We start from the raw sequence: 21,266 nt of genomic DNA on the forward strand, positions 1-21,266 counted from the left end.
GTAAAGACTTGAAAAGTAAGAGAGATACAGGTTTCATTCCACTTTTTATAAATACATATATTCCAAACAGAAGAGGTGAGATAACCAGAATGATATTTTATTAAACAACACATAGCATTTAATTTGTACCAGAAACACATAGAATCATTTCACAAGTACTATCATTTAAATGAACCTTTAAGACAACCTTAAAATGAAGTTTCCATTATTATCTCCAATTAACAGATGAGAAAACCAAGATACAGAAAGGTAAAAACAAAACAAAACAAAATAAAACAAAAACACTTGTCCAAGCTCACATGGCTATTAAATGGCAGAACTGAGTTTGGAACCCAGGCCATTTGTCTGCAAAATCTATATTTGTAATCACTTCATTGCTGCTTATTTTTCTTTAGAAGAGCCTCTGATTGGAGATAATCTTTGAACATTTCTGCCTGTTACAGAACCCCAAAAGAAATTTTATTTGTATGATAGACACTATTCTACATGCAAAATCAATATTCCTATGGGGAAATTTCCCTAGCAACTAGTTTAAAATGCCTTTTTAGGCCAGGGCTCACGCCTGTAATCCCAGCACTTGGGGAGGCTGAGGCAGGCAGATCACCTGAGGTCAGGAGTTTGAGACTAGCCTGGCCAACATGGCAAAACCCCGTGTCTACTAAAAATACAAAAATTAGCCTAGCGTGGTGGTGCATGCCTGTAATCCCTGCTACTCTGGAGGCCGAGACAGAAAAATCACTTGAGCCTGGGAGGTGGAGGTTGCAGTGAGCCAAGATCGTGCCACTGCACTCCAGCCTGGGCGACAGAGTGAGACTATGTCAAAAAAAAAAAAAAAAAAAAAAAAAAGAGCCTTTTTAATTACTAATCACTTCAGAATGACTGCTCAAGGGGTTAATAATCTTCCACCTCCCTTTAGGAGAGACAGATAGGTGATAAACAAGTATGTGACTCAACGATTTTATAAACATTTCTGGGAGGCAGGTGGTAGGCTTGCTTTACAGGTGAAAACAGAGGCATGGAGCCATTCAGTGACTACTCCATGACACACAGATTCTTTACAGACAGATCCTTCACAATGCGCTATGAGCACAGCACAACCTTATGTGGCAGCTGTGAAGTCTTGTCATCTATCCTATTACAGAAAAAGAAAACCTGGTACAGTCTATGACTCTTCACAAACGAGACTTCCTGCAGTAGAGGAATCATAAATAACAAGGCCCATGAGCAACAAGAAAGAAGAAAAATAAGCTTTCTTAAAGAAAGCAGGCCCAGACAGCACAATGACTGATTGTAGAGTAGATAGTGCTGAATGTAATTGGCTCCTTCTTGATAAAGGTCAAAGCCATCCTCAAAATGACTGCCCTGTTCAGGTTTTTCATAATAGATTGGAAAATATGACTCAGACAAACACCCAGGAAGGCTTGGCTCCTAATTTGTCAGGTTTTTGAATGGATAATCTTTAAACTTCCTATAAAAAAATACTGTAGCATTTCCCAAAGTAGTTTTCTTTTTCTCTTTCTACCCAAGAGAACAATATAAGCTTGAGAAACCACGTTGTGTGTGCATGCCTGCAGATTTGTGTAGTCATCCCCTACTTTTCAGACATCAAAAATAAATCCACCACTAAAAACAAAAGCCAACCAGCATGGGGCACATAAGGTTCCATTCAAATACCACTGCACTCTGAGGTGAAGGTGAAGCTTAGCAGTTCTTCCTGATTGCTTGTCTTTGTATTAATACCCCCAACTGAATGAACATCCAGAGGATGGTGCTTACTCAGGATTTCACTTCAGATTGTTACACTGAGGTATCCACATAAAGCATGAGTAGTGGTTATTGCCCTAGGCTTACTATTTCTAATTGTATTGTTTTGCTGTTCTGCTTGGTTCAGTAAGCTCATGCATTAATTGTGTAATGGCATAGAAAATAAAATATGAAAAACATGTTTGTTTAAGCAGTGGCATCCTGGCTGCCTTCTTTAAGTATCACCAAGGCTAGCAGTCAGTTGGAATGAGTAGCAAACATCATTTGATTTCCAGCAAAGTGAGAGGTACCTTCTCCCAGTTTGATTTATCCTGCTTTCATCATTACAGAGCAAACCCCGGAATGTTGTCATCCTTTACAGGCTTCAGGTCCCATCAGAGTACTGGCTTCACTTTGACTGTAGAAGATTTAGTTGAAGCAGTATTCAAGAGTATAGAACTTGTCAAGCTACCTATCCAGTGAGAAGTCTTGAAATAAATGGAATTTCATTACTTTCAGAGTAAGATAAATTGCCAAAAAAGTCATACAAGGCTTGTAATAATGTGGCCACTGAATAGTTGTTCAGCCCCAACATTAACCATACCTTAACCATACTTTTTCTCCCTAAACTCATCCCAATCTCAAATAAATACATAATCATTATTCTATCTGGAAAAAAATTATATGATCTCTTTGATTCCCTGTGCCTTCTATGGTCATAATACATTTGGACATGCCATTTGTATTGGTAATGATAGGCTAACTGACATAACAAATAACTTCAACATTTTGTCACTTAATGCATTAAGGTTTATTTCTCACTCAAGTCACTATCCAATTTAAGTCAGCAGTGGTTCTCTCTGCTCTACTCAGTCATTAAGGAATCTAAGACCCTTCCACTCAGTAGCTCTAATATCCTCTAGGATAATCCTCAGTCAGGATTCCACAAAAGACTTAACATGTAATTTCCATAGACATTTACTGCATGTGAGGAATTAGTCATCTCCTACACATCTATAATGATGCTAGCTAAGTACTAGCCTTGCATGAATTGAGAAAATAGTCATTAAATCATTTTCTATAGAGCTTATTTCTCTATGAACCCTTTGAGGAAGGCTGCTCCAGGGCATGGTCTTCAACGTTGGCTGCGTATTAGAATTATACAGGAACTAAAGCTAAGAGCCACTAATCTGAGAGCTCAGCACTTTTAGTTAAATCAACTGCCTGCATCTCAAAGAAGGAAGAAAAAGAGGGTAAAAAACAATGCATGGAAAATCACCCAGGAGGTCTTCATGTGGATTCAGCGTGGAAATGGTATAAAGCACTCTGCCCACATTCCATTGGCTGGAACAGTCACATGGCCCCACGTAACTGCAACCAGGTAGGAAATGTAGTTTCCTCTCATGTACCAGAAGGAAAAGGAAGTGGAACTTCCTCTAGCAGTATCTGCCATACTCTTCCCTTTACCTGAGAAGACATTGCCTTTCCCTTCCCCCACCTGTCTCCAATTGTTCCTCTTGGTTAGGTCCTCTTGTCTTCTGAAACAGTGGTTACCTGCTTTGGAAAACCTTCTCTCTCCATCCACCAAAGCTCCTGGGGTACACCTTTATCAGCACACCTATCACACTGATTCTGGTTAGTTTCTATGTCTCCTCCGGCTCCTAAAGATACACAATAGGTCCTCCATATGTTTCAAAAATTAACAAATGAAAGTGCCAAAATGTACTTCGCATACATATATACCACAGTTAAAGACTTAATATTATCCCTATGTCTTAGATTTAAGAAACTTAGAAGCCTTAGAAGTAAAAGGCGTATTCAACACCACAAGATGAAAGAGATAAAGAGGAATACTCTTATACTTGAGTAAATAATTTATTGCTTACCATTCAGGACATAGGCATGGGCAAGGACTTCATGTCTAAAACACCAAAAGCAATGGCAACAAAAGCCAAAATTGACAAATGGGATCTAATTAAACTAAAGAGCTTCTGCACAGCAAAAGAAACTAACATCAGAGTGAACAGGCAACCTACAATATGGGAGAAAATTTTCGCAACCTACTCATCTGACAAAGGGCTAATATCCAGAATCTACAATGAACTCACACAAATTTACAAGAAAAAAACAAACAACCCCATCAAAAAGTGGGCGAAGGACATGAACAGACACTTCTCAAAAGAAGACATTTATGCAGCCAAAAAACACATGAAAAAATGCTCATCATCACTGGCCATCAGAGAGATGCAAATCAAAACCACAATGAGATACCATCTCACACCAGTTAGAATGGCGATCATTAAAAAGTCAGGAAACCGGCCGGGTGTGGTGGCTCACGCTTGTAATCCCAGCACTTTGGGGGGCCAAGGCGGGCGGATCACGAGGTCAGGAGATCAAGACCACGGTGAAACTCCATCTCTACTAAAAATACAAAAAATTAGCCGGGCGTGGTGGCGGGCGCCTGTAGTCCCAGCTACTCGGAGAGGCTGAGGCAGGAGACTGGCGTGAACCCGGGAGACGGAGCTTGCAGTGAGCCGAGATTGTGCCACTGCACTCCAGCCTGGGCGACAGAGCGAGACTCCGTCTCAAAAAAAAATAATTAAAAAAAAAAAAAAAAAGTCAGGAAACAACAGGTGCTAGAGAGGATGTGGAGAAATAGGAACACTTTTACACTGTTGGTGGGACTGTAAACTAGTTCAAACATTGTGGAAGTCAGTGTGGCGATTCCTCAGGAATCTAGAACTAGAAATACCATTTGACCCAGCCATCCCATTACTGGGTATATACCCAAAGGATTATAAATCATGATGCTATAAAGACACATGCACACGTATGTTTATTACAGCACTATTCACAATAGCAAAGACTTGGAACCAACCCAAATGTCCAACAATGATAGACTGGATTAAGAAAATGTGGCACATATACACCATGGAATACTATGCAGCCATAAAAAATGATGAGTTCATGTCCTTTGTAGGGACATGGATGAAACTGGAAAACATCATTCTCAGTAAACTATCGCAAGGACAAAAAACCAAACACCGCATGTTCTCACTCATAGGTGGGAATTGAACAATGAGAACACATGGACACAGGAAGGGGAACATCACACTCCAGGGACTGTTGTGAGGTGGGGGGAGGGGGGAGGGACAGCATTAGGAGATATACCTAATGCTAAATCACAAGTTAATGGGTGCAGCACACCAACATGGCACATGGATACATATGTAACAAACCTGCATATTGTGCACATGAACCCTAAAACTTAAAGTATAATAATAATAATAAAACTTAAAAAGATAATAATTTATTGCTTAATTTTTCCTATCTTTTCCTCTTTCTGTTCAATCTTAAAAATAGAGTGATACATTTATAGGGAAAAACACTATGCTCCCTTATAGGTCTCCAAAAGCTCTTCTTGCTGAAAACAGCATACAAAATACTTTTCCTCTTCAAAGCCCAATGCAACACTGGAAAAGCAATGGAGAAGAAAGTACTCAGTATCTTTTCTCCACTAAAAGTTGTACTGCAGTGCTTGAACACAATTGGAGGAGCCCTAGGTTTATCAAAAGTATCTGCCATTTCTAAAAGAATATAAGTTTATTACTTACATCAGATATAACAAAAAATAATCAAGTTTCATCATGTCTTATATGGGATTTTGAAGTTCCTTCCTTCCTTTCCTTCCTCCCTCCCTCCCTTCCTTCCTCTCTTCCTTCCTCCCTCCCTTTCCTTCCTTCCTTCCTCCCTTCCTTCCTTCCTCCTTCCTTCCTTCCTTCCTCCCTCCCTTCCTTCCTCTCTTCCTTCCACCCTCCCTCCCTTTCCTTCCTTCCTCTCTTCCTTCCTTCCTCTCTTCCTTCCTTCCTCTCTTCTTTCCTTCCTTCTTTCTTTCCTTCCGTCCTTCCTCCCTCCCTCCCTTCTTCCCTCCCTTCCTTCTTTCCTTCCTTCCTTCCTTCCTCCCTACCTCCCCTTCCTTCCTTCCTTCCTTCCTTCCTTGTATTATTGCCTCTTGTCCTGCAACAGCTAAAATGAAATCACCTGTAGAAAGTGGCTAACACTGTTATCTATTTCTCTGTTTCCAAATTCAGAAATCCTATGCAGTTTCTATTTCAGTAAAAAGGTTCCTATTAAAATAAATAAAACAAAGTAAATATTAATCCAAAATACAGAAGCAGACATTCTAAAGATCAGGAAAAGAGGACAAAATATTTAAAAAATGCATTAATCATATGTTTACTGACTGTTGGCTTTCCCATAACCATCATTTGTTTTGAAACTTGTAAATATGGGTAGCTAAAATAAAAAAAATGCTGTTTTTTTCTTAAATTAGATATGAGAGGTGGCAAAATTCCCAAAATCAAACAAAACCTTTCCTATATTCAAAGTGTCAAGTTTGAAACCAAACTCTGAACATGGAAAGATAAATTAATTCACTTAGAGTAACCTGCTTCTAAGAAAAATAACATGCTGGAGGTTTATAGACTCCTAAATGGCCATTTCCAAGCATACTGATGGTTCAAATATGTATAAGTCAAAGAGCTGTCAATTAAATATCTTATAAAATATACATTGATTTAGAATTGCCCAGGAAGATAAAAGATTTTGACTTGTAGACAAAATATAAACTATTCGATACCTTAAAATAGGCTTCAAGCCAGGCACAGTGGCTCACACCTGCAATCCCAGCACTTTGGGAGGCCAAGGCAGGCAGATTACTTGAGGCCAGGAGTTCGAGACCAGCTTGGCCAACACAATGAAGCCCACATTTCTACTAAAAATACAAAAATTAGCTGGGCATGGTGGTGTGCCCGTGAATCCCAGCTACTCAAGGGACTGAGACCCAAGAATTACTTGAACCCGGGAGGTGGAGGCTGCAGTGAGCTGAGATCATGCCACTGCACTCCAGCCTGGGTGACAGAGCAAGACACAATTAAAAAAAGAAAGAAAGAAAGAAAGAATAGAAAAGAAAAAAAATTGGCCTCACAATTTCCAATGTGTTGCATCTAGAAATAGAAACTTGTCTACATAAAGAAACACAAAAGGATTAAAGCGTTGCCATACTGTGGTGGTAAAGGTGGATCACAGATATGCAATAGGAATACCCAAACCAGGATCAGATCATAAATCAATACCAGAAAAGCAGTGGAAAAAGTCAGATTCTGGCCTGTAAGAAAGAGGAAAGAAGCAAAGTGAAGGTCTAGAATTAATGTCAGGATTTTTTTTAAAAAAAGAACTGAGTGAAAAGGATTTCAGAATTCAAAATCGAGAAAATGGAGTAATAGGAACCAAATTCAGACAATTCCAAAGGTGAACAAGTTAGCAAAAAATGACAACATGAGGAGGAAATAGCTATTCTACAACAGCAGCAAACCAAATCTTACTCTGTTGGGGACGTTATGAAAGAGGCATTATACACCTTCTTGAAGGAATTGTGGAGCATTTAAAGATGTGGTCCTGGTATCTGACATCAAGAATTGTAGATTTTTAATTTATGGTAGTGGGAAAATTCATGACTTATTTCATGGGTCACAAAATGAACAAAAATTAGTAATCATGAAAATTGATCGAGTTCCTCAAGGATAACATACCTCACTTAATTGTTGAGCTAGATATGGTATGTATATACTGGCACTCAGCACTTTTTCCCACCTTCTTCTATTGTTTCTCATTGTATTACAAACACTGGAAAGTTTAAAAGTATATTCCCAGAATTTCTTTGCAACTAACAAAACACATTAGGTTTACAAAGTAGGTTTCCCCAATTAAAAGCACTTCCTGAAATCTGGAAAGCAGAAGTAGATGGAGATCACATACCTGTGGCTTTCAGCATATTTTCTGATGACAAGCAAGGCTATGAAAAAGCCAATGCCCACAGCTTTATAGATATTGATAAGGAATTGGAGAAATAGCACCTGGGCTCAGTTTCCCAATCCTCAGGCAGTTATAGATGTAGCAGTGGGAGTGGTGGTAACAGAGGCTATGACAAGCTCCCATATCCTAAATTTTAGTGAGCTATTGACACATGGTTCTAGTGGCAGCCTCTTGACTCCCACATTCTTATGTGTGGCAGAGGCAGCAACTCTCTTGGGAAACCAATTGAATGTTTTGTTTTCAGAGGATATCCTCGTGGTCCAGCCTAGCGCTTGCTCTTTAGCTCTTCCAACAATTTCATAAGCACATAATTAACCTGTATTAAATATCTTACTGTTTTAAAATACCCAAAGTGGTTTTAAAGAATTGAATCTTAATTGATATAAACTTCGATATAATCCTGTGGGATTCTATTATTATACTTTTTTTCCAATGAGAAAACTAAGGCCCCGAAAAGTTAAGTAAAAAGCAAATGGAAGCAGAGGCTACAGAGAGATCTATTTGCAAAACATGCATCTGATAAAAGAGTTGTATCTAAAACATATTTAAAATAAAACTTTTAAATCCCAATATGAAAACAAGCCAATTTTAAAATGGGCAAATTTCTGAAGCGGACAACTTATGAAAGATATACACGTGGCAGATGAGCCCATAAAAAGAAGTTCAATTCGACATCATGTGTCATCAGGGAATTACGAATTAAAATAACAGTGAGTAGCACTACATACCTTTTAGAACAGCCAAAATCCAAAACACTGATAATGCTACTGATGATGAGGATGTGGAATGAAGGAGCTCTTATTCATTGCTGGTGGTAATGTGAAATGGTATAGTCACTTTGGAAGGCAATTTGCCAGTTTCTTATGAAACTAAACATACAATCCAGCAATCACATTTTTACCCAATGAGTTGAAAAAATGTCCAAAGACGGCCTGAAAATCAGTGTTTACAGCAGCTTTATTCATAATTGCGAAATCTTGTGAGAAGTCCTTCAATATGTTAACGAATAAGCAAATTGTGGGCATCTATACAATGGAATACTGCGCAGTGATTTTTAAAAATGAGTTATCAAGCAAAGACATAAAGGAAACTTACAAACATATGGGTAAGTAAAAGAAGCCAGTCTAAAAAGGCTACAAACTATATAATGTCAAGTATATAACACTGTAGAAAAAAAAAAACCACGAAAGAAACAGTTAAAATACCCATTGTTGTTAGGGCGGTGTGGATGGTGCTGTAATAGTGGATACATGACATTGTGCATTCCTCAATCCCATAATATAACACAAAATTTGAACCTTCATGTAAACTATGGATTTCGCTTGGAATATATCAACATTGATTCATCATTCATCAATTTAACAAATGTACAACACCAACACAAGATGTTAATAAAGGAAACTGAGAGGGAAAGATAACATTAAAACTCTATGCTTTCTACTCAATTTTCTGAAAACCTAAAGCTGCTGTTTTTTTAAAAAAGAAAATTATTAATTTAAAATATACATGATATAAATGGCCATTTATGAGAATCTACATCTATAATCATACTTAAGGGTGAAAGAGTGAATGTGTTTTCCCTGACATCAGGAGCAAAACAAGGATGTCTGCTGTTACCATTTCTTTTTTTTTTTTTTTTTTTTTTTTTTTTTTTTTTTTTTTATTATACTTTAGGGTTTTAGGGTACATGTGCACAATGTGCAGGTTTGTTACATATGTATCCATGTGCCATGTTGATTTCCTGCACCCATTAACTCGTCATTTAGCATTAGGTGTATCTCCTAATGCTGTCCCTCCCCCCTCCCCCCACCCCACAACAGTCCCCAGAGTGTGATGTTCCCCTTCCTGTGTCCATGAGTTCTCATTGTTCAATTCCCACCTATGAGAGAGAACATGCGGTGTTTGGTTTTTTGTCCTTGCGATAGTTTACTGAGAATGATGTTTTCCAGTTTCATCCATGTCCCTACAAAGGACACGAACTCATCATTTTTTATGGCTGCATAGTATTCCATGGTGTATACGTGCCACATTTTCTTAATCCAGTCTATCGTTGTTGGACATTTGGGTTGGTTCCAACTCTTTGCTATTGTGAATAGTGCCGCAATAAACATACGTGTGCATGTGTCTTTATAGCAGCATGATTTATAGTCCTTTGGGTATATACCCAGTAATGGGATGGCTGGGTCAAATGGTATTTCTAGTTCGAGATCCCTGAGGAATCGCCACCATCCCCATCAAGCTACCAATGACTTTCTTCACAGAATTGGAAAAAACTACTTTAAAGTTCATATGGAACCAAAAAAGAGCCCGCATCGCCAAGTCAATCCTAAGCCAAAAGAACAAAGCTGGAGGCATCACGCTACCTGACTTTAAACTATACTACAAGGCTACAGTAACCAAAACAGCATGGTACTGGTACCACAACAGAGACATAGATCAATGGAACAGAACAGAGCCCTCAGAAATGATGCCACATAGCTACAACTATCTGATCTTTGACAAACCTGACAAAAACAAGAAATGGGGAAAGGATTCCCTATTTAATAAATGGTGCTGGGAAAACTGGCTAGCCATATGTAGAAAGCTGAAACTGGATCCCTTCCTTACACCTTATACAAAAATTAATTCAAGATGGATTAAAGACTTATATGTTAGACCTAAAACCATTAAAATCCTACAAGAAAACCTAGGTAATACCATTCAGGGCATAGGCGTGGGCAAGGACTTCATGTCTAAAACACCAAAAGCAATGGCAACAAAAGCCAAAATCGACAAGTGGGATCTCATCAAACTAAAGAGCTTCTGCACAGCAAAAGAAACTATCATCAGAATGAACAGGCAACCTACAGAATGGGAGAAAATTTTTGCAACCTACTCATCTGACAAAGGGCTAATATCCAGAATCTACAATGAACTCAAACAAATTTACAAGAAAAAAACAAACAACCCCATCAAAAAGTGGGCAGAGGACATGAACAGACACTTCTCAAAAGAAGACATTTATGCAGCCAGAAAACACATGAAGAAATGCTCATCATCACTGGCCATCAGAGAAATGCAAATCAAAACCACAGTGAGATACCATCTCACACCAGTTAGAATGGCCATCATTAAAAAATCAGGAAACAACAGGTGCTGGAGAGGATGTGGAGAAATAGGAACACTTTTACACTGTTGGTGGGACTGTAAACTAGTTCAACCATTGTGGAAGTCAGTGCTGTTACCATTTCTATTCAACATTGTACTAGAGGTTTTCATCAAGGCAAATAGTTAAGAAAACGAAATAAAAAATATCCAGATTGGAAGGGAAGAACTAAAACTATCTCTACTTACAAATGGATGATCTTGTTCATACAAAATCCTGAGAAATCCACTAAAATAATAAACAAGTTCAGAAAGACTTCAGGACACAAGATAAACATATAATAATAAATTGAATTTCCATACACTAGTGATAAGCAATCCAAAAGTGAAATTAAGAAAACAATTTTATACTTGATTGGTTATACTGGAAATCCTTGAACTTTACACATTCCCATAATTTAATAAAGGAAATTCTGAATGTGTAAAAAAAAAAAGAAAGAAAACAATTTTATTTAGAAGAGTATTAAAAAGAATAAAATACTTAGAAATAAATGTAAGAAAAAGAGTGCAAGGATTATACACTGAAAGCTGCAAAAATTTCATAAAAAGAAAATTTAAAATATATTAGTAAATTAGTAAATGAAAAGTCATTTCAAGTTCATGGATTGAAAAATTTAATATTAAAATGGTAATACTTCCAAATGGATCTACAGATTTAACACAATTCCTATGAAAATCCCAGTTACCTTTTTGCATTAGTTGACAGTCTGATCATAAAATTCATGTGGAAATGCAGGGGCCCAAAATAGCCAAAACACAGGAACTACTAGACATGTCCAGGCACTATGCATCCCCACCTTTCAGCTCCTAGAACAGCAGAATGGTCTCCAGAATCACCCTGACACTGTAGATGACACGTTCAGCCTGGATAGCCACCAGGTTTATTTAGTGTAGCCCTGTCATCTTGCTGAAGAGCCAAGTAATCATCCTTATATCACAGTGGGCCATTGCCTCTACTACCCTGGACCACTGGGATGCCAAGTGTAGTGTCATGAGTTTCTCACCAGACCTCATCCATACAGGGGTAGCCAATGATCATGGGGAAGACTTTGATTTACAGAAAGAACTGTTTGGGCAGGTGATGAACCAGCTTAGACAGTAACTTGTCAGCCAGTTGCTCCACACATGCTGTTTTTGTCTCCTCCCCAACGTACCCTACCCGATGTGGCTAAAGTGCTCTAGGAGGTCATGCAGGTTGAAAGTCCAATTTTTTTTGTCCATGATTAGAGAATTCCTTGAAACGATTGCCAAAGGAGACAACCATGGGAGCCCAGCACAGTGACACACAAACAACTTACAGACTTCCACAAGCAAGTCGCTAGTGCTGAGGAATGTAAGCAATTTGCTGGACCTTGCAAGACTTCACCAGGTTCTTTCAACAGCTCACACTCCTGCATTGTTCCTGTCACCCAGGGATGTCTTTTAAATTAGAAGACAAGAAGAAAACAAAAAACCAGACTGTGTCCCACAATCAGAAACCTCCAATGTGGCAGAGAGGCCTTCACCACCAGCAGACTGTATGGCAAGGCATGGAGAGACTCCAGCTTTCTGAGGCCATCCTGAGGAGATCCTGTTTGGGGTGTGAGGGAAAATCAGAGCAGTTTAAAGAAAGATGACTGCAGCCTGCCCAGTGGGGCGGGAGGGGAGCTGGTTTCCTGGTAAACTTGTTTCTAAAAGGAAAAATAATTTTAAGAAATTTTTTTTAAAAGGGCTGGGCACAGAGGCTCATGCCTGTAATCTCAGCACTTTGGGAGGCCAAGGCAGGTGGATCACTTGAGGTCAGGAGTTCGAGGCCAGCCTGGCCAACATGGTGAAACCCCATATCTACTAAAAATACAAAAATTAGCTGGGCATGGTAGCATGCACCTGTGATCCCAGCTACTTGGGAGGCCGAGGCAGGAGAATTGCTTGAGCCTAGGAGGCGGAGGTGCAGTGAGTCGAGATTACAGATTACAGCATTGCACTCCAGCCTGGGTGATAAGAGCAGAAAAGAAAGAAAGAAAGGAAGGAAGGAAGGAAGGAAGGAAGGAAGGAAGGAAGGAAGGAAGGAAGGAAGGGAAAGAAAGGAAAGAAAGAAAAAAGAGAAAGAAAGAAAGAGAAAGAGAGAAAGAGAGAGAGAGAAAGAAAAAAAGAAAGAAAGAGAGAAAGAAAGAGAGAAAGAAAGAGAGAAAGAGAGAGAGAAAGAGAAAGAAAGAAAGGAAGAAAGAAAGAGAAAAACTTTTTTTTAAAAAAAGAAAACTAAATTTGAAAAAAAAAGTCTTGAAAAAGAAAAACAAAGTTGGAAAATTCACACTTCCCAATTCCAAAATTTAGTACACTGCTACAGTAATCAAATCAATGTAGTATTGGCCTAACAGTAAATATATTGATCAATTAAATAGAATTGAGAGCTCAGAAACACACTCTTAACATTTACAGCTAATTGATTTTCAACAAGGTTGATTTCCCCAATTTAATGAGGAAGGAAATGTCTTCTCAACAATTGGTGTTGGAACACTGAATATTCACAGACAAAAGATTAAAATTGTACCCCTTTCGTACAAAAGATAAAAAAAGAACTCAAAATAGATGATAGGCATAAGTGTAAGAGCTACAATTATAAAATTTATATGAGTTTCCTATGGCTGCTGTAACAAACTATCACATATTTGATGGTTTATACCAATACAAATTTTTTTCTTTTACAATTCTGGAGGCCAGAAGCCCAAATCTGGAAATCTATAGACGTCTGCTCCAGTCTTTGGCTGCATACCAATCTATGCATGTATGAGAAGCCAGGAATCAAACCACTAGAAAATAGAATGCTGTGCATATTCTTGGAGCCGATGTAGGACTGAAAAATGTTGATATTTCCACCAGATAAAATTTCCTAAATCATGCATCATTGATTAGAATCCTCAGAGGGGTATCATCTTAGTAGTAGAACTATATTAACCTTATAGTAAAAGCTCTTCTAGACCCACCTTAATAACATGTAAAAGCCGGCTGGGCATGGTGGCCCAACACCTGTAATCCCAGCACTTTGGGAGGCTAAGGCAGGTGGATCACCTGAGGTCAGGCATTCGAGACCACCCTGGACAGCATGACGAAACCCTGTCTCTACTAAAAATACAAAAATTAGCCAGGTGTGGTGGCACGCACCTGTAAGCCAAGCTACTCAGGAGGCAGGAGAGTAGCTTGAACCCAGAAACCGAAGGTTGCAGTGAGCTGAGTTCATGCCACCGCACTCTAGCCTAGGCAACAAGAGTGAAACTCTGTCTCAAAAAAATAAAAAATAAAAATAAATAAAATGTAAAAGCCAACCTCAAACAGAATGAACCATTTCCAAGTAATATAGTGACATGCCAGAAAAAAAGTCCAACTTTATTTGAAGTAATACAAAAAATTACAGTACCCAAAAATATGAAATGCACAATACACAATATCCAATCAAAAATTACCAAAGGAGCAGGAAAAGATGAAACATAAATTAGAGAATAATCAATTAAAAGAAATAGAGATTACACAGATAGTAGAATTATCAGGAAAAGATGTTACAACAAATATACATATATATAATATATAATTATGTTACACATGTGTATATATATTCTAAAATATATATGTTTTAAAATAATGTTCTAAAAAGTATTAAGTATAAAGAGTAATGCAAAATATTTTTTAAAAACCCAATGGCACTTGAACTGAAAAATACAATCTCTGAAGGGAAAAATACACTGGAAGAAATCATCAGCTGATTAAACACTGCAGAAGTATAAATCGATGAACTTGAAAATATAGCACTAGAAATGTCAAAAACAAAAAATAAAGAGTAAAAAACAATAAATGAAAGACTGGAAGAATTGGAAAACCTGAAAAGAGTATGAGTGACCTATAGCATGACAACCAGTTTTCTAACATACAAGTAATTTAGGTTTCCAAAAAAAGAGGACAGAGAAGAGACAAAAATATATATAATTTTCCAAATTTTCTAAATCTATAAACCCATAAATCTAATTTCAACAAACCTCAAGCAGAATAAACAAAAAGGAAACCACACCAAGACTTTTGTGTTCAATTTGCTAAACATCAGTGACAAATAGAAAACTTAAGAGCAATCACAGAAAAAAAAAAACACATTATTTCCAAGAAGAAATTATATCAAAGAAGAAAACACAATAAGAACTAGAAAATGTTTTAAAGCCAAGGAAAATAAAAACATCATTTAAAATTTTGTTATATGCAGCCAAAGAAGAGCTTAGAGAGAAATTGAGAGCTTTAAAATGATTATATTGGAAAAAAGGGTTCTCAAGTTAATATCTAAATTGATTATCAAAATTAATCTTTAGAAATCTTTTAAAAAGAGAAAATTAAATCTAAAATAATTGAAGGAAGAAAATGATAAAAATAAGAGGAGAAAACAAAAACAGAAAAGATAACAATAGAAAAAAATTTGATATGCCAAAAATCAGCTTCTTCAAAAAAATTAATAAACTTAACAAATCTCTAGCCAGATTTATAATATTTCCAGAAGAAAATAGAAGAAACATAAATTATCAATATCAGAAATAAAATACCACTAAATGTTCTATAGACATTAAAATAACAATAAATGATCATTATGAATAATTTTGGGCCATACAATGAAGAATTCAGATTAAATGAAAAATACAAAGTACCAAAATGTATTCAAGAAGAAATCGATAATGGGAATAGCCCTATTTTTGAGAAAGAGTAAAAGACTGAATATAGTAAATAGAACCTCTTAATCTGATCTCATGTATTTTAATTTTAGGCCCCAAATCAAGAAACTAGCACTAATTCTGAATATTGACAACAAGGGTTTATGTGAATTGGAACGGAAGCAATCATGGACATTTAAATTCAGGCTAAGACAACCACATCTATGAAATCGTAGACTTGTAAATCCACAAATAGCAAACCATTCTGCCTGTTTCCAGGATTCTCAAATTCTCTCCAACCTTCCTATTCCCTATGCTCTCAAGCAAAGTTCAAGCCAGGCTGTAAACCAAAGCCAGTCCCGGCAGTACCATATTAATATGATTTCAAGAAATCTGCCTATGTATCTGAGTCCTTTAATATGGAGTCTAAGAGAACTTCTAGAGAAGAGATTTAAAATGCAAATAGCCCTAGAGGTAGTATATACATCAATAAATTTTCGGTAAGATTTAAATGACTAATTTGAAGTACATTTTTCAAATAAATTTTTGAGAAGGATGAGATGTACATGTCTGAAGAAGCAAAAGGACAGCAAAGAAAGGAGAATCCAGTATATACATGGGAAGTTGATGCTGAAACAAATTTCATTTACTTCAGTTTGACAAAGGTTAGTGTTACCATCGTGTAGGTGTCTGGCAAACTACTGTAACACCATGACCTTCCCTAGGGCCCAGGAATTAAGGGACTATTAGGTGACTCTTCGGGATAACACTTCACACACACCTCCTCCTCTTTTACAATTCAATAATGCAGAATCCCATTTCCAATGCTGGCCATGTTATTTACTTAAATGAAGTCATTTCGTTCTTATTTCAAAATCTAGGTTTTTAAAAATTCTTTTTAATTTTAATGAAAATGGATACATCCAATCTACAATAACCTTTTTGGCATATTACTATCGGTACCCCTATCATGTAGGTGAGATAATTACTCTATGATTTTCCCTACCCCAGCCCCTCATTCACATTAATAAATGTGTATGTCACTTATCTTTAGAAATGAAATAAAATAACCCTTTTGCTTCTTTTTTCAAAATTAGGCACATGATAATATTTTGAAAAAAGTATTAATTAAATTAAATTAAAAAGGTTTTATGAATTATTTTTCTTAGAAACAAGAAAACATATATTTTCACTATTACATGTGTTTGCCTCTGAAAACACAGGTATTTAATTAATAATAATAGTCCCCTGGATTAATTTTGGCAGTTTATGTAGACTCAAAGACATATCTGACATTTTTAAAATTTACAACAATGTACACAGAATGCTACCAAAATGGTTTAAACTATGTAATTACACGTGCTGTAAATCTCCCTTAAGTAATTCACTACCTGTATCACTTATAAAGACAGACTTTGCTTATTCTTCTTTTATGGGAGACTAATAGAAGGCCATTATCCTTTTGGAGTGAAGAGATTTACGGATATATCTTCCATTAGCATTAGTAAGTGTCCATGTGAATCACTAGGCACCAATAGTGGAAGAGACCTCCTCTATCTATTGGGTAATTGGCTATTTTAGTTAAAAGATAATTTTAGGACAAGGGGAAAAAGTAACATTCTTAATATAATTATCTGAGGTTAAGACTACATTAAAACAACATGGTAAGAAAAAAAGGGTGACTTAACACTTTATTTGGCGTTTATTTTCCCTACTTCCTAAGTTAATCATAAGCATAACAATAAGAAAGCAAACATAAAGGTGAATAAGAGTGACTGCTTTTGAAAAGACAGAAGAGTGCATTACATGATATCTAAGCACATTGACATAGATCATTAAATTAACAGAATTGAGTCACAATAAAAGCATATTGTTTCCTTCATATGGCAAATGTTTGCTACACTTGTACCTTAGACTAACATAGGATTTGCTTAACATTTTAATTGCATTATTTTAAGTAGTACAATGTCTTCCAAATGTTCTATTACTCTGCATTTTTTTTAATTCTACATTGCTGTTCATGCATATGGGCTTCTCAGGGTCCCTGGCACAATTTTATGTACCTCTAAATATCATGTGCAGATGGTTACATTTTAGTTTTTCATTCCGCACATAGAAGAACTTTCATGTGCTTAATGTAAAGCCAGGCTTAGCATGTCAAGTTGTCTTGTGTGACAAATAGTTGTATATAAATAAATTCATTGGATACACTTCAAAACAAAACAGAACTGTTTAACTTCTCAGAAATAGGGTATCACAAATCCAGGAGTCTTTCTTTCTATATTTGGCAGATGATTTTGTAAGACTCGGGTTCACTACTGGCAAAGTAAGTTATATCTTCATGGTTTAGACAGACAAATACCACATAATCTCTGCTCAAATTTAAAATGCATGCCTGTGTAATATACATTTGCAAATCTGTCCTAGAAATGTTCTGCCACAGATCAGATGCCTTGTTATTGAGAAATCAAACAGTTCTTTAAATAGAGGTTGAAAATGCAGCAAAAGCTAATTTTTGCAGTACAAAACTAATTGTGTGTTTTATTTTCATTTAACAGATTAAATGTAGTTCTACCCTTTGCTTTGATTCTTCTTCTGTTTCTTACAAATGCGACAGTGTCAGAGTACACACAGGGATTCCACTTAATTTAAAAAAAAAAAAAACAGAGTCATGAAGAGAAAAAGGAACAACAATAAAAACAAAACAATTTATAGGGTTCTAGTTACTAGCATTTCACAAAAGGCATTTGAGGGAATTTTGGGGGAGCTTTTTTATGGTTCTCACAGTGGATGCTACATATTTATTTATTTGTATCCTGTATTAATTATAAAATCAAACATATAGAAGGGAACCTATAAAGAAATAAATCAGAAAAGAAGAGAAATGGATGACTGCCTCTTTGTGACATATTTTCTCCCTCAGCCTTGCATATTTGCATTAAAGTGATTGTGAATAATGTACATTTGACCAGTGCTGTCTGCAGAACTAATGCCTATAAAAGGGATGGGAAGTAGCATATGTTGTGCCTAGGGCAGAGAAAGTCCAATCACCCCCACTGTGAGAGTCTCCAACTAAAACGCAGGACAGCCTGGGATTTAGCCTAAATGAACCCAGCAGGGAGAAACAGGACACAGTCCCTCAGTCCACATTTAAGCTTCTGAACTAAGATTTTTAGAGTTTGCTTCAAAAAGAACCCATAATCTCTATCATGTCCTTTGCACAAAGCATTGAAATTTTTTTCTTTGTCTTATCTACCTATTCTACAAATTTTCAAGGAAAACCATTACAGCAAGAAATTAAACACAAGAAATCAGTTGTTACGGAATCAAGATGTATACTCTTTATTGCCATTTTAGCAACTCTCTCCTCTTGCTTGAGCTATTCCCCAGCATTATCTGACAAGGCACAGTTTTGTCAGTAATTGCAAAATGTTTTAGGTTTGTGGTTTCACTTTTATGTTTTTGAACTCTCCTGGAAATGCTCTGCTATTAAATACTTTGCAGAGGTTCTCTGTCCTGTTATGTAATCTTCCTGTGACCTCTAGCACCAGGTTCAGATTCAAACTAGCTTTCCTTCTACCTATATTAACTTGATAGTTGAAAAATAGCAATTATACAAGTGTATAAGAATAACAAAATTGGCTGAACTAGGGAAATAAAAGTTGCCAAATTGCTGTGTTTGAATCAGTAGGATTGCCTTTTGCCTCATTAGCTGCAGTATTAAACGGGAAAAAACAGAGTAGGGATAGAAAATATGTATTCATTTTGGTATTTATGTAATCCAAAGGGGGAGGGCAGTAAAAATAAAATAAAATCGAAAAACTTGTAAGTTGTATCACAGCATGATATGAAAGAGCCTGTGCAATGCTGAAAATAATACAGAATTGATAGGATATAGCTTATCTTTTCTGCTGCTTAGTGTTTAATTCCTATTCAAATTACTGTGAAGATATTGTAATGTTTCAGAATGAAAGAAAGCTCCAAACCATTGATTTTAGTTTATTGGCCTATTCCTTGGATGGGTTAGGAGGGTGGTAAGGATTGCCCTGTTTTGATACTTCAAAGGACTTCATTCTTTGAATGATTAGCTATTATGGAGGGTTACACACTGCCATGAAAATTAAGTTTTGGGTGTTTAATTTCATTTCTTTGGGATCATAGCCTGAGTTATGCAGATCAAAGACCTTACCCCTACCCTACTCCCCTCTACCCTCCCCCCACTTCACCTTCCTGATGTGCCAGAGCCCCGTGATTATTTGTTTTGGCAAGCTGGGCATCCTTCATTTTTTTCGCATAATTTCATTCATCACCCAAGGAGGCCCTCATAGTGTGTAATCACTGTAGTTTCTGAAATCAACCAAACCCACCTTGATGAAATTTCATTTGAGGCCATGATTCAGTGTCTTAGATTCAGGAGATGTCAATTCCCTGTTAGGATTATAGAGCAGCGTCTATCTGCTCCGTAGCATTATAAGCATCTGTAAATCTTGGAGAAAAGAGTTAATGGAGTGGGAGCCTCCAAAACATTCTACCAGAAAAAGTAACATAAAAATTGCTTAACATTAGTTTATCAGATGCTAAAAAATAGTGGTTGTTTGACTAATTAATTGAAGCAGATAATTATTCATCTTATATATCATCATGTCAGTATTTTCTATCTTAATCTTAGCTTTCACGCTATTTTTAAACTACAGACTGGGGGAAGGAAGTGTCATTCATTCATTTATTATTTCAGCAAATATTTAGCAGCCACCAGATGAAATTAGGGGCCACTGAACTTGAAGCCCCATGCTGGAGATAGACAAGTAACTAGCAATTTACAATGCATTGTGATTATGCTATGATAAACTGAGATTCTATATGACAGCGAAGTAGAGAATGCAAAATATATATATATAATTAAATTATTTTCTTAGAAGAGCTTTTAAACTTGTTATCAAACATGCAAATTGCTTTACTGTCCAGTTCACATGAAGGTTGCCCTTACTGTTGTTTTACCAATAATAATATATTATGGCTTATTCGTTTCCTACTCACTGAGGGTTAATATTGCAAATAAATTGGGAGTTGGTGAGAGCTAGATCACTCGGGAGGAATCTTCATATCAGACATTCTTCCTCTTATGCTTAATTTTACAGTCTTTGGTCATCTCACGTATTGCTGCTGGGGCTGAAAGAAGTTTGTGTTGTGATGTATTACATTTGTCATCACGTTCCCCCAAAGCCCCTCCTCTTCTTACATTGCTTTATTGTAGTATAAGGTCTAAAACTCATGAATCTTGCTGTCTTCCAATAGCCCCCTTCCATAACACAGCGACCTGTGCAGAATTAGAGCTAGTAATTCAAACCAAAAAGGATAAAAAGCATAAAGCAACTGGCTTGCTTCCAGATTCCACCATGACAGTTTTAAAGCCCAAATCAAATTCTTTAAGCAGTGCCCTTTCTGAGTCAGAATTTTAAGCAGCACCCTTTCTGAGGCTGTGTGTGGCTCTGTCAGGAGCCCTGGGTTCTAGTTTTGCTTCTGCTAAATATAGAAGGCAAGTCATGAGTTTCCTCATCTTTAATTGGAAGAGGCAGAGACTGCAAGATCTCTAACATTAATGTCAACCCCAATATTCTAAAAATGAATTTTAAAATAAACTAGATAATTTTTTTGTTATTTTAATGTTCAAACCTTTAACCTACCCAGTCTTTAAAGAACATTTTTAGGTAAGACTTCTTACATCATTCTAACATATGCAAGTGGCCAAGAAATGGTATACTCTCCACGATTCTGAAATAAAAATTCTGAAGCCCAGAGAGATTTAGTGATTTTTCCAATAATATGCGGTGGCTTAGCAGAGGA

The 21,266-nt window shown here is 36.7% G+C and overlaps 1 pseudogene; it reads left to right on the forward strand.

Annotated features, from left to right (window-relative positions):
- Positions 1 to 1,082: 1,082 nt before the first annotated feature.
- Positions 1,083 to 20,881, forward strand: LOC100588538 (annotated as a pseudogene).
- The last annotated feature ends 385 nt before the right edge of the window (positions 20,882 to 21,266 follow it).

The sequence above is a fragment of the Nomascus leucogenys genome, chromosome 22a (assembly GCF_006542625.1).
Source record: "Nomascus leucogenys isolate Asia chromosome 22a, Asia_NLE_v1, whole genome shotgun sequence".
Taxonomy (NCBI): Eukaryota; Metazoa; Chordata; class Mammalia; order Primates; family Hylobatidae; genus Nomascus; species Nomascus leucogenys.